General features: G+C 33.4%; 1 protein-coding gene across 1 annotated transcript in view; it reads left to right on the forward strand.

Annotated features, from left to right (window-relative positions):
* Window positions 1-10,860: 10,860 nt before the first annotated feature.
* Window positions 10,861-13,207, forward strand: part of LOC132714491 (uncharacterized) — a 71,256-nt gene continuing 68,909 nt past the window's right edge. The window contains exon 1 of the mRNA XM_060697388.1: window positions 10,861-11,047. The gene's annotated coding sequence lies outside the window, so the exon portion shown is untranslated. The remainder of the gene's footprint in view (window positions 11,048-13,207) is intronic.

Consider the following 13,207-nt stretch of genomic DNA (forward strand, 5'->3'; position numbering starts at 1 on the left):
TGACTCTTATTTCACTTTAAATGGTCTTTATTTTGGGTGTGTGATAAATAGAATATTAAATTCGTGTAAGTTCATTACTGAATTTATTGCACTTGTTGAATAAAATAATATTATGCTCGCCAGAGGCTCGCATAATATAATTTTATTCAACTCGTGCAATAAATTCAGTATTGAACTTACACTCATTCAATATCCTCTATTTATTGTATTCACCCTGTATTTTACCCTTTAAGTCTTAAGCCAATGTTATCAATACACAGGTATGTTCTACATGATCATTCATTTATAAAATAATAACAAATGTCATCAGATGACCCATATCCCTAAGTGTATAAAGCTATTTATTATATAATCTATAAATAGCTTTGAAATGCCTTTCCCTGATTGGCTAACATGCAGTATCCGGACCCATATTCACTGTTTTTATGCCACCGCAGCATCTGCGATGCGGTGGCATATAGCGATTCACCTGTGTGTGTGTGTGTGTGTTGGTGTGTGTGTGTGTGTGTGTGTGTGTTTGTGTGTGTGTTATATAGTGAACTTAAAAAAATCTTCTTGTGAAAAACCACTAGTCCAATTTCAACCAAACTTGGCAGGATTGTTCCTTGGGTGAAGGGCTTCCAAAGTTGTTCAAAGAATTTCATTCCATGCAGAAATCTGGTTGCAATGGCAACCAAAGGGAATTATAAGAATAAATTTAAAAAATCTTCTTGAAAAGACCCAAAAGGCCTAGAGCTTAGATATTTTGCATAAGGCATTGTCTGGTGGACCTCTAACAAGATTGTTCAAATTATAGCCCTGGGGTCAAAATTGGCCCCGCCCCGGGGGTCATTGTTTTTCACTATGTACATATAGTAAAAACTTAAAGGCCCAACTGGACTATAAAAGCCAGCAGATGGCGCTAGGGCAGGTTTCTTATTAATTTTATGCATGCTTCACTTCAGGGACCCTTTTTCAAAGATTTAAGATTAATTACCAAATGCATTAAAACAACACTTGGCATGTTAGTAGGCATATATATTTTTGATAAAGATTGACCAAAATTATTCAAAATATAACCTTGTTAAGTGTATTTCTGGAAAAAAATACTGGCTGTCAAATTTGAAATTTGAATTTCCCTGGGAGGAGCCATGTGATCATTACAGGTCATGAACCTTCAGTAGTAAACAGAAGCACGTGGCAGTGTTTATTTCAGGCAGAGAGATTTGTAGCAGACGATGTATTTTTCAGGGAGGGAGATTTTCAGCAGATGACAAATTGGAATGCTGAATACATGATAAGAAAAAAACAATAACTTTTACTGACTTGCTTTATCAAATCCAACAAATTTACAATAATCCATTAATCTTATTTTTTTTTAAATTTCAAAGTTCTGATTTAACTTGTATTTGCATGTAAACAGTAAAAGTAACTTCCAGGTATATTTCATTTACACTATATTTTGTTGTAAATATCTTGTAGTCAAAAATTACATTTCATAAATGTTAATCAAACTAAATGTTGCATATATGCATAAAAATTTTACACAAACAGTTTAAAAATATTTTAAATTCTTGTCAAGAACATTTTTAGCAGGTTGTTCCTAAAAGAAATGCCCCATGTAAGGCACATCTTTTGAATTTGGATATAATTGTATGACTCGATGAAGGACATATACAGCATTCAAGTTAAAAAAAAAAAAGAAAAACAACTGACTTCAAAAATAATATCTGGACAAGATGACTTGATAATGTCTTTAATTAATCTGTGAGTTATATAAAACATCCTTTAAACCTCTCCTGTGTAAAATCAGCTGTTTTTGTTGCAGGTTAACACTGCATGCTATTTATAGTTCAGGGTTTATAACAGACAGTTTTACATTACTGATTAGTCACACCCACAAATACTCGCTGCCGCGGCAGCGAATGTTGCCCCTTTAAAATACCTTCTTGTAAAAACCCAAAAGGCTTAGAGCTTAGATATTTTGCATAAGGCATCATCTGGTAGACCCTTACCAAGATTGTTCAAATTATAGCCCTTGGGTCAAAATCGGCCTCGCCCCGGGGTCATTGATTTCGCTATATGTACATATAGTAAAAACTTAAAACACCTTCTTGTAAAGACCCAAAAGGCCTAGAGCTTAGATATTTTGCATAAGGCATTGTCTGGTAGACCTCTACCCAGATTCTTCAAATTATAGCCCTGGGGTCAAAATCGGCCCGCCCCAGGGGTCATTGGTTTTCCTTATATGTATATAGTAAAAACTTAATAAAAATTCTTCTAGCAATTGACAAATGCTAGAGGTTAGATTTTTTGCATGAAACATTGTGTTGTAAAACTCTAGCAAGATTGTTCAAATTATAGCCCTGGGGTCAAAATTGCCCTCGCCCTGGGGGTCATTGATTTCAATATATACATATAGTAAAAAATCAAAAAATCTTATTGTCTGAAGGTACAAGGCTTAGAGCTTTAATATTTGTTAAATAATATCATCTAAAGGTACTCTACCAAAGTTGTTCAAATTTTGCCTCTTGTGTCAAAATTAGCCCCGCCCCTGGGAGCCAGAGGTTTATCTTATATGTATATAGTTAAAACTTAAAAAATCATCTTCTCTAAATTTACAAAGGATTGAGTTAAGATATTTTGCATGAAACATTGTGTAGTGAACCTCTAGCAAGATTGTTCAAATTATAGCCCTTGGGTCAAAATTGGTTCCGCCCCGGGGGTCATTGATTTTCATTATGTACATAAAGTGAAAAAAAAAAAAAATTTGTCTGAAGGTTCAAGGCATAGAGCTTTGATGTTTGATATATAATATCATCTATAGGTCCTCTACCAAAGTTGTTTAAATGTCAAAAATTGGCTCTGCCCGGGGGCAGTGATTCTCATTATGTACACGTAGTAAAACAGAAACTAAAACAAATGTTTTCTGAATGGGAGAAAGCTATAGTTAGATATTTGACTTGAAATGTTGTTTGGTGGACCTGTATCAAGATTGTTATTAAACCCTTGGGTCAAAATTATGCCTTGCCCAAGGGGACAGTGACCTACTTTCTTGTCCTTTGATGTACAGCAATGACATTTTGACCATGTGCACAGTTTTAGTTGTAAAATTGAACTTTGACCTAGATTTTGATGATGTGACCTACTTTCTTGTCCTTTGATGTACAGCTATGAAATTTGAACCATGCGGTGGCATAGCATTTTTCTCAAATGCAATCTTGTTTTTATCCTAAAAATAGATTTTAAGAGAATTCTTCTTAAAATAGATTTACTGGAAATCCCCGAAAGACGGGAGACTATGACGTGTCGTCACGCCAAGTTTGTTGTTATTTTTCTGAAAAAAAAAAAACGTTGGGTGATTCGTAAATAAGAGTGAAATTAGTCTATTTTAGTTACCGTCTTTACATTTTTAAGAGAACATTACGAATTAGCATGCCAATGCGCTCCTTGAAGATAGGACACGCTGAAATTTAAAATTTTCGATCCCCGTCTTAGATGCAATGACAGGGGCGTCCGTGGCCGAGTGGTTAAGGTCGTTGACTTCAAACCACTTGCCCCTCACTGCTGTGGGTTCGACTTCGGTGGTTCTACTCAGGTACCCGTTCGTGCCTGAAATAATGCACGGGAGGGCACGTAAAGCTTGAACGTCGCGATATTACCTATATATTGTGTCGATGTGACGTAAAACCCAAAACAAACAAACAAATTATGCAATGACAGATTTGATAAATATATATAATAAAACAGATATATGGACTTTTTAGCTGGTGAAGATCATATGTGATATGTACTGAAAAAAATAACATTGACCGAGGCCATATTTGTATAATATCAGATGCAAATAATTATATTGTTTAAAAAATTAAATTTTAAAAAGGCTACTTCCAAAATGCTTGTATGAAATAAATGCTATAATTTATTGCCTTAAAAGCGAATGGTGCATGCACAAAATCATTGCTAAACAAATAAAACCCTACTTAAAATAGAAAATAATATTTTGTTCCAGGACATTTAAATTTATTCTGTTTACGAAAATTATTTATGTGTATTTAATACTAGAGACATTGTATGTTACAACTTTTGGTGTATCAAATGAACCAGTATAATTTTACTGTTGATAAATTTTATTAAAATATTTCATAAGATATATAGAGGATATTTGTTTAGCTCAGTGTAAGATCGGAATATATTTCACCGAGTGAGCACCAAAAGGTATATTTCACGAGTGGCGCAGCCACGAGTGAAATATGAACTTTTGGTGTTCACAAGGTGAAATATATTTCGATCTTACACTAAACTAAATAAATTTTCTTTTTATAACATGCAAAAAAAAACGTTTTAAAAAGACATTAAACCTAATACTGAATGAAAATCGCGCCAAATTATAATACAACGTGACGTCATTTACGACGTCAAGTCATTAAGTTGGTACCCAGTACTGTGCACGCTGGTATTTCACTGAAACAACGTAAGGGGCTTAAATTCAAAACAGTGAAATCATCAAAGTGTTAATTTCACTGTTTCAAACAGTGAAATTACCAGTTTTATATCACTGATATATTTCTATAAACCACCAAAAAGCATGTAATAAAGACTAATACCCTTCAATTTATTACGATACTGCGAGTTCCATATTAAAAACAGTAAAGCTTTGGCCATATTCATTATTTATAAAGATGACGTATTCCCGGGAAATCGAATTAGGAAAACCCGGGTTCGTATTACATATATATTGATAAGAATAAGTAGAGCTATCCTAGTCACATGAGCGTCAGCGTCAGCGTAACCACTTAAATTGTGTTACAGTTTTTGAAACACCTAAAAATATTTTCAGCGTTCATTGAAATATGACTTTGAAACTTTGTACAATTTTTACCATCATGACCCCAACCTGTAGTCAGGAGGAGGTAACTCTATCAAGCATTTTGACAGAATTATGCCCCTTTTTCGACTTAGAATTACGTTAAATTTTTTGTTACATCCAAATGTTTTCAAAGTCCATTGACATATGGCTTTGAAACTCAGACACTTGTTCACCATCATGACCCCTACATGTAGACAGGAGGAAGTAACTCTATCAATCATTTTTACAGAATTATGCCCCTTTTTAGAGCTTGACTTTTTTTTTGAAAAGTAGAGGTATTGTTACAGTCATGTCGGCGTTGCCGTCCACAAACTTGTAAGTTGATCATAAATGTTATTGGTGAATTGTCTTCATACTTGGCCATAACAACCCTTGGGACAAAACCTTTTAGTAGACCAGATCAACTATAAATGACCTCGACCTTCAAGGTTAAATGTCTAAATTGTGCTTGTTTTTAGCTGGTTTTGCTATTTGAAGGTCAAACATTGAAATTTTCAATTGTTTGCTGTAACTGGCTATAACTTTGTTATTATAGAATGGATTGTTGTCATATTGTAACAGAACCTTCTTTAGGATAAGACCTATACATATAAAACTCAAATTGACCTTGGCTCTTTTTGACCTTGACCTTGAAGGTTAAATCATTGACTTTTCACTGATGTTTGCTATAATTGACAGTAACTTGGTAATTAATTGATGGATTATCTTTATACTTTGACAAAAACATTATTTTGGACAAGACCTTCTATTAGGTTGAACTGACCTTGACCTTGAGCTGTAAACGACCTTAACCAATGTCAAATAATTAAATTTCGGTATAAATGTCATAATTTTGTTATTTATGTACATATTTGATTTAAACTTTGACAAAACAAGACTTTCCACCCCCCCCCCCCAAAAAAAAAAAAACAACACCATATTTATGACCTTAAATTGACCTTGACTGATAAGGTCAAATTAATTAATGAAATTATCTTCTTTTTAGCTCACCTGTCACAAAGTGACAGGGTGAGCTTTTGTGATCGCTTTTCGTCCGTCCGTCGTCCGTAAACTTTTACTTTAAATGACATCTCCTCATAAACCACTAAGCCAATTTCATCCAAACTTAACATGAATGTTCCTTTGGTGGTCACCTTTGAAAATTGTTCAAAGAATTTAATTCCATGCAGAACTCTGGTTGCCATGGCAACCAAAAGAAAAAACTTAAAATATCTTCTTCTAAAAAACCAAAGAGCTAGAGCTTAGATATTTGGCATGAAATATCTTCTAGTGAGTGTCTACAAAGTTTGTTCAAATAAAAGCCCTGGGGTCAAAATTGGCCCCGCCCCGGGGAACATTGATTTTCCTTATATGTGTATAGCGAAAACTGAAAAATCTTCTTTGAAAAAACCCGAATAGCTATAGTTTACATATTAAACATGAAACATTTTCTAGTAAGTGTCTACAAAGATTGTTCAAATAAAAGCCCTTGGGTCAAAACTGGCCCTGCCCCAGGTGTGTCATAGTTTTTAACTATATGTGTAAAAAAAAAACTTGACCAGCTAGACCTTGGATGTTAAGCATGAAACATCTTCTAATGGGTGTCTACCAATTAAGTTTGTTTGAATAAAAGCCCTGGGGTTTAAACTGGCCCCGCTCCGGGGGCCTATATACAGGTGAGCGACTTCAGTGCCATCATGGCTCTCTTGATTCATTATTGACTATAAATGTGTTATTTATCAATGGATTAACTTCATATTGCAAACAACATCTTTAAGATCAGAACCTTTATGTAGGTCAAACTCAAATTGACCTTGGATCATGTATGACCTTGACCTTGAAGGTCAAATTGTTTTATTGGCCGGGTTGCACTGGTGCAAACCCGGGTTATAGTATGGTGAATGTTGGGCGGCGGGCGGACGGGCGGCGGGCGGGGAAAAACTTTCGTAACACTTTTCTCAGGAACTACTAATCTTAGCATTTTGATATTTGGTGTACAGCATCAACACATGGTCCCATACTGTGGGATTCGATTTTAGGTCTGTCGCTCATCTACTTCCTGTTTGCTGACTTAGTTAAATTTTCAACATTAATGGTCATGCAATAGTAGGAAATTTTCGTAACAGTTTTCTCAGCAACTACTTATCACAGCCTTTTGATATTCCGTATACAGCATCCACACATGGTCCCATACTGTGGGATTCGATTTCAGGTCTGTCGCTCATCTACTTCCTGTTTTCCGACTTAGTTAAATTTTCAACATTAATGGTCCATAGTAAGAAATGTTCGTAACAGTTTTCTCAGCATCTCCTTATCACAGCCTTTTGATATTTGGTATACAGCATCAGGACATGGTATCATATCGTGGGATTCGATTTAAGGTCTGTCGCTCATCCACTTCCTGTTTGCCGACTTTGTTAAATTTTCTACATTAATGGTCAATAGTAGGAAATTTTGGTTACAGTTTTCTTGGCAATTTCTTATCACAGCCTTTTGGTATTTTGTATACAGCATCAACACATGGTCCCATACTGTGGGATGCGATTTCAGGTCTGTCTCTCATCTGCTTCCTGCTTGCCGACTTAGTTAAATTTTCAACATCAATGGTCAACAATAGGAAATTTTGGTTACAGTTTTCTTGGCAACTATATATCACAGCCTTTTGATATTTGGTATACAGCATTAACACATGGTCCCATACCGTGGGATTCGATTTCAGGTCCGTCGCTCATCCACTTCCTGTTTGCCGACTTAGTTAAAATTTTACATTATTGGTTAATGGTTGGAAATTTTCGTAACAGTTTACGCAGCAAATTCTTATCACAGCCTTTTGATTATTTGTATGCAGCATTATCACATGGTCCCATACTGTGCGATTTGATTTCAGGTCAAGCGCTCATACACTTCCTGTTTGCCGATTTAGTTAAATTTTGACATAATTAATGATCAATAGATAGTAGGAAATTTTCGTAACATTTTTTTTCACAACTTCTTACCACAGCCTCTTGATATGTGGTTCACAGCATTGACATGACTGTGGTCCCATATTATGGGATTCCATTTCAGGTCTGATGCTCATTCTTTTCAGGTTTACCAACTAAGATAAATTTTCAACATCAATGGTCAGACAGTGGTAGAAAATTTAAGTAACACCACAGCCTCATGATATTTTGTACACATATGCAACCCGGCCTTTTCTGTCTTTGACCCATTTTTTTCACTGATTATTGCTATAATTGGCTGTAACTTTGTAATTAATCAATGGATTTTTTTTCATTTTTGGACAAAACAACCTTTTGGATTAGAAATTTTTAAAAGATGAACTGACCTTGATCTTAAGCTCTACATGACTTTGACTGTCAAGGTCAAAGTATTGAATTTTTGTTAAGTTGTCATATTTTTGTTATTTATCTATAGATTTGAATCATATGTTGACAAAAAAAAACACTTGTGACCAATCAGACATGTGGAATAATTCAGATATGACTTACCTTAGAATGACCTTGACCGTCAAATCATTTGATTTTTTATTTTATTTTGTTAACATTGTCATAGAATAGAATAGAATAACTTTTATTTCCAATCAAGGGTCATGTTAAATGACATGTGAATCACAATAATAATAATGAGATCAAAGATCAAATAAAGACGTTAAAGAAACTAAAACTTGATTTGTATTATAGTAACAACAATAAACTTAAAGAAAAAACAAAAACAAAACAAACAAACACAGCAAATGACAGGGTTTCGCGAACTATAATTAAACATCATAACTACATATATATATATATATGAATTGAAAATTACATTTTGTTTTTATTCTTTGTATAACATTTAATTTACACAAACAGATAGCGTATACCTGTTTTGTAACAAAACTGTACAATACACATGTCTCTCTCAAAAAAAAATAAAAAAATATTTATATTTATTACCCTTCCAGATTTTTTCCGCCTTTTTGATTGGATATTGATCACCCGAACGAAATTGATATAACCGAGCCAGACGGGTAATATACACACTAAATTTCCCCTTTTGGTACCCAACGTTGTAAACAACATGCGCTGAGGTGATGCGCGTACAGTTCGATTTTACGCGGTGTAAATTCCGATTTAAAAGCACTTTTTAACTGTCAAATGATCAATATTTACCAAAGTAGAGTAATGATACATATTACCATCAGTATCGAAAACAAATATGACCTTGTGAAAGCTTGATATTAATTACAAAAAAAGTGCGTTCAATAGACTACTCCTTTTCTCTTGTTTACTTTCGTAAGGTACGGGAAAAATACGTCATGTATTTATGTGACGTCATGTTGTGACGAAGAGGTATCCTAAAGGGAATCTTATTTCGACGTTTCATTTGAAGCAGCAATGATTTTTTAAAAAATTGTCTAAACTCGGCAGGGGATGGGTAATAAAATTATTATTTTGGTTTTGGAGTGATATATGTGGATATATTACCTGCCAAGATAAAATATCACCCTCGCCTGACGGCTCGGGTGATATAAAATCTTAACAGGTAATATATCCACATTTATCACTCCAAAACCAAAATAACATATAATATATATATATACCAAGTTAAATTAATTTATGTTTTCTCATTATCATTTCTTAGTTTAAAACAAGTAAAAATAAAATCTACAAATTGTTTTATGATTTTTTCATCTTCGTTGCTCATTAACCAAATGAATTTGCTTATTTCAGACATTTTTTCAAAGTTTAAATTCTTATCTTTTATTTCATTATATAAAATGCTGCGTTGACTAGTAAAAGCATTGCAAGCAGTAACAAAATGTAGCTCGTCTTCAACTTCATTTGAGTTGCAAACTTCGCAAAATCTTTTATCAGACTTGATTTTTTTATATCTCCCAATCTCTATTTGTAATTTGTGAGAACTTATCCTTAACTTTGTAAAACAAGCTCTAATATTTTTATCTTTGATTACTGCTAAATAAGGTTCCCTACAAAAATTTGTTTTAAACAGTGCATAAGTACGTAGTTTTCCATCATTATCAACAGCATTTTTTAATTTATCCATAAATCGAATTTTAAAAGTGCTCAACAGTTGTTTTCGAACAACAACATACAGATGCTTATCACTATATTGACTTTCAGGTATTTTAAAATATTTTAGTATGAAGAATACATTGGATAACCAACTGTTTTTTTTTTACAATTGTACAAGTTTTCACTTTAAACATAAGCATTTTTTAAAAGTTCACTAATTGGAGATTTGGTTAACCTTGTATAATACTTAATACAACTGATTATGCAATCAAAATATAAAGGAAATCTCCCTAATTCACCTAAAACAGCATCATTGCATGCTTTTTTGTGAACCCCTAACACATGTTTTAGGAATTTTGTATGTAATTTTTCACATGGAATGTCATTAAAGCATTGAAATAGACAAAAACCCTCTTTATTAACTCGACTGGTTGTTGTATCTCAAAGTACCCCAGATTTCACTAGCATAAAGTAGTACAGGTTTAACAGTATGGTCAAACAAATGCAATGAGGTATGAACATTAGTATTCAAATTACTGAAAGCTTTGCCTAATTTAAAATTTGCTTTTAATGCCCTTTTATACAAATCTTTTTTGCACTCAGTAAAACTACCCGAAGATGAAAATAGTATTCCAAGATATTTATATTTCGAAACATGATTTACCTCTACATTATTATATATATACTTAAAACTGGATAGCCTTCCACTTTTGCTAAATGTCAATATATTAGTCTTCTTTAGGTTTACAGACAATCCAACACTTTCACTGAATATAGTTTATTAAGACAACTTTGTAGACCTTTCTCACTGCTAGACAAAAGAACTACATCATCTGCATATATCATATGTCATATATTTATGGAAAGGATTTATGCAAGAAGGAGTACTGCAGTAGACAGACCTATATCAAGTTAAAGAAAGAAAAGCCTTTCTGCGGTGGCTCTTGTTTATGAGATTATTCTATATTTTCGCGAAAGATATCAACTACCATTTCGTGAAAATATAAACTCGCATTTTATCAACGATCATGTGACTGATCAAAATGGCGTCAAACAAGAGGAAAACAACCACGGAAATAAGAAAATGTAAACACCAAATTTGTGGTTATAATTTATATGTTTGGGAAAGAAAAACCCATGCAAATTCAATATAAGTAGTAACTTTCGACGATTTTGAATTACAGTCAAGCTGACAGCTACATGTCAGGTAATAGAATAAGGTCTAGAGGGAAATGAGTCAACTCGGCCCTATACCAAATCGGCACGGGTCAACTCTGCCCACTTTACAAAAATATATATAACGTATTAACTTTGCTTTGCATGTTGTTAAGGTAAATGAATAATAAGAAATATCTTATCATTATATAATTATACATTGTACTTCTGCCGAAATTAAGTATCCTATATTTAGAAAAAAAATTGTTATTTGTCTTATAATTTTATAAACTCTCTCTCTGTCGGACTACGTAAATAATCGAAATAACCGAGATATATCGAGTGAAAAAGCAAGAGTTGTTTCCATTAGTTTCCCTACGCTTGCAAAAGAATGCAAATTTAGCCGTGTTTAAATCGCTAGTTTGGGGCGATTAAATGTCCGATATTAAAATTTGTTACACCAATTAAAAGCTGGTGATCTTAGCTTCCTCTCAGTATATATTTCAACACATTGTTTGACACTGAAGGTATTTAAATTTACGGTTAAACCTACCACGAGTCAGAAATACAGTGAGATACGCAATCGGTTATCTTTACTCGCAATTCTACTGATAAGAAAAGCCTGTCTGCTGCTAGTTCTGAAACTGTCAATCCGTGTTTTATAAATAATTACAATAATAACAATAAATAGTGATAACACAAACCTTAATATTAATAATTAAAAAGTGGGCCGAGTTGACCCATGCCGAGTTGGAACAGGGCCGAGCTGACTCGGGGGCCGAGTACGTTTTAGGGCCGAGCTGACCCGGATTCGGTCTAGAGTGCTCTCGGCATATAGTGGAACCCCATTGTATCATGCTATTCATTGTATCGATCTATTTACAAATCTTTCGATTTTTTTGCAAAATGCACTAGCTACTGATTGTTTACAATTACAACAGTGTCACGAAAATCTTTTGCATTCAAAAACATGTTTCCAGTACCGACAGACCTTGTAGATTATAAATAAACTTATAAATAAATTATGTGTTCTTAATAAAAGTACATTAACTATCTGTTGAAAGTTCCTAAATTTATGCTGACATTTTAAAACAGACATTTTTGATTCTAAATGACTGAAAAATCTAGCATAAATATGGGTCAGGCTTCCCAATCTTTGACTAACGGAGCAATTCTCACAATGCATCAATATATAATGGCGTGACCTAATTCTTCAACCTGTTTGACATGTCTGTAAATATCCGTGTATTCCAAAGGTAAAAACTATATATCAGTGATGTTTGCCATGTAAATATGACAAATATCAAAATAAATGATACAAAATAAAGTTGAAATAAATTTAATTACTTACTTATAGAAGCAACATGCATTTATTGTTGATAAAAAACCGACTGTTAGATCGCCAACAACTGAACAAATAAACAACTAAATTAGACATTTTTGGGGCCGTCCGGGTTTGGTGGTTGTCCGGTTTTGGTAGTCCCCAACTAAGTACTTGTAATTAAACTGTTATACTAATGATACTTACAGTATTAGTCTTACCTGCTTACAACAATCGGCTAATTGGGTCTTATTATGTCTGTCTTTAATTATCTGATAGATTTGTACTCTTGTGATGTTATCATGAAAGGTAAAACATGTTGATAGCTACTCCTTAATAACCAGTTTGGACAAATTTGAATAACTGTATCATATCAAAATATGTAGTGTTGGAAGATTTAAACACGTGAGCCTTTCTTGATAGTGCAATTTTTGTAGTCCAGGCACAAATCTAGTTCTTCTACATTGTACATTTTCTAGAATTGTATGAAGTTACTTTGTTGATGGGTTCCAAACTGGAGAGCCATAGTCCAATATTGATCCAATGAGTGATTTACAGACACAGTTATAATACAGCCTAGTTCGTGAATTGTCTTTTGATTGTCTTTATGAATATTAATGAAATCTTTTTTTATTAAATGAATAGATTTATGCATTAATCTTGCATCAAACTAGAGTGACTGTGGAAAGTAAATTCTAACAAATTATATTATTGGATGGGAGGTTATTTCATTCTTGCTTATTTCATTAAATTTGTGTTTGTATGTGAAATCTACCATCAGGTTGCATAAATGTGATTGTTTCTCTGTCTTTATAAATTTCATCAAATTTCAAGGTTTTTTTGAAACTACAAACAGTTTTTTGTTATGAAAAAAGTTTGGTTGACAGTTAG

This window comes from Ruditapes philippinarum, unplaced genomic scaffold (assembly GCF_026571515.1).
Source record: "Ruditapes philippinarum isolate M1 unplaced genomic scaffold, ASM2657151v2 ctg3524_1_1_1_1, whole genome shotgun sequence".
Taxonomy (NCBI): domain Eukaryota; kingdom Metazoa; phylum Mollusca; class Bivalvia; order Venerida; family Veneridae; genus Ruditapes; species Ruditapes philippinarum.